Below are 2,409 nucleotides of genomic sequence, written 5' to 3' on the forward strand. Positions count from 1 at the left end.
TCTAGCGTAAACACATTGCGGCGGGCTTCCTACGCCAACATGAAGTGAGCAACGTTACGTACTTCCGGAACATGTTAATCGGGAGCACAACAGTTGGCAGGGAGCCCAGAAAAGCTGTGAAACTTTACTGGTGTTTCATATTTCAGAATTTGCATATTTAGCCCAAAATCAATGAGCAATATTTATTGGAGTGAAGTAGTAGCCTTTATGTATACAAAGCCCTAAACTGCTATTAATCCCATCTCATTTTTGACAGCGTTTTTGTGTGATATGCGAGTTATTTCCCTTTTCCCCCGATAATGTCATTATCTCGATATAAAGAAACACCATAGATAATTACACGTTTTCCCATGATAACTTATGAATATGTAAGTAGTCTTCCTCTGTTTATGGTTTTGTCATGTGGGGCATGTCAATGGGGGTATTATTGTAGAATTATTTGTGTGGAGAGTTGTGTTACTATTTCAATCCGTGTGTGCGCAATCAGGTTTGTAAATGTGTAAAAGAATCTCTAAAAGCGAAATGAAATTTGCGAATGTGTAGGCCTACAGAACTATGCAGATATGTAGGCTATTAGAATCCGTTTGTGGATCACCAGATTTGTACATGCGTAGACAAATCTCTAAATGTTTGCATAAATCTGTAATTGTGGATTGAGATACAGTTACATAACAACCCACACACATTTGCAAATATTTCTGCAACAATACTACCCTCATATAAGTCATCCAGTGTAGAAATGACAAAGAGCAGTAGTTCCCTACATTGATCATTGCTTGATCACATAGGCTTCATGCTTGCTGGAGGCAACATCCACATCCGAGGTTGTGAGTATCACACAACACCATGGCTATTTGCAAGGCTTCATGCTGACCCAGTGAAACACTAGCCCTTTTTTTTTTTTAGAAGAAGAAGAAGATTTATTTTTGGGCTTTTTGGCCTTTAATCAATAGTTTTTGGTGAAGAGTGTGACAGGAAATGAGAGGGAGAAGAGGTAGGGAGTGGACAGGAGAATCACATCAGACCGGAATCGAAACTGTGTCCTCCATGGGCATCAAGCCTAAATGTGGTTGGTGCTACTGTTTGCACCACAGTGCCCCCCACACTAGCCCTTTAAATAACAGCCTTTCTCTTTCTTCTTTTACTAGACCTTTCAGCAGCCTTTGACAAAGTAAATCACAACATTCTCATGTGTCAATTTTGGCTTGAATCTTTGCAATCATCAGTGATATTTAGGTTTAGGCCCAATCTCAATACTTCCCCTTACCCCTTATCTTACCCCTTACCCTTGAAATTGCGCGTTCATGTGAGAGCTAGTGGTGTCTCAATACCCAACTTGATCAAGATTAAGGGGTAAGGTTAAGGGGTGTATGGCCCTCGTTTTTGAGATGATCGGAGGGCTACCTTAACTCCAAGGGCTATCCCAGAGCACACCGCGAAACCAGCTCGGGAATTTTCAAAAAAACATGGCTGCTTGAAGCAAGGAATATTTTACATGAATAAAGCTATCTACACAACTTTTTATATGTTTATAATGACTCGGTTTGATCTGAAATGTGCTACTCGAACGATGTATAGTATTTTAGGTCTTAACTGAAGCTTTCAAACGGTAGTTTTAGGATACATTTAGCGTGTATACCACCACTCCATTGGCTTATATGGTAGCTTGCCAGCTATCATGCTAAATACACTACATGTAAGTATTTTTGGCTTATAATTAATTTAAAAATGACGACAGTCTTGTTTCGTGCTCTACACAGTTGTATACATATATATTTGCAACCATGTTCTTCATTAGACTTTTTTTTAAATCGCTAGTTTCATAGCTCATACAGTCACGCATGACGTACCCGAAACCTAGTGGCGTCTCATTTCATAGGGGAAAGATCTCAGCCCTTGGCCCAACACTTGCAAGTGCTAGGGTTAAGACTAAGACAAGATTAAGCAAAAGGGGCAAGGGGAAGAATCGAGATTCGGCCTTAGATGAGGGATAGTCACCTTTACCTTAATCTTTCAGAAGCTAAGTTCCTAGCATTGCCTGCTAATCTTGCTGCCCTACATAATATTAGCATCTAACTTGGCTTAACATTGACCGCAACTAAAGCTGTTTTTTTTTTATTGATGACTCATGTGTCTTATGTCACTTGTTGCTTCACTCTTTATAATATTCAGGAGGTCAGGAACATTTTGAAGGTCCTTTCTCATCCAGTATGCTCCATAACTTCCTGTGCAGGCCCTCGTCATTTGTAAACTAGACTATTGCAATGGTATTCTAGCAGGCCTGTCTTCATGGGTGGTTAGGCCACTGCAGATGATCCAGAACATGATGGCATGTCCGGTCTTTTATCAGCCAAAGAGAACACATATAATCCTCTGCTGATTGCCCTTCCCTGCTTCCTGACGCTGCTA

The sequence above is a fragment of the Sprattus sprattus genome, assembly GCF_963457725.1.
Source record: "Sprattus sprattus genome assembly, chromosome: 11".
Lineage (NCBI taxonomy): Eukaryota > Metazoa > Chordata > Actinopteri > Clupeiformes > Clupeidae > Sprattus > Sprattus sprattus.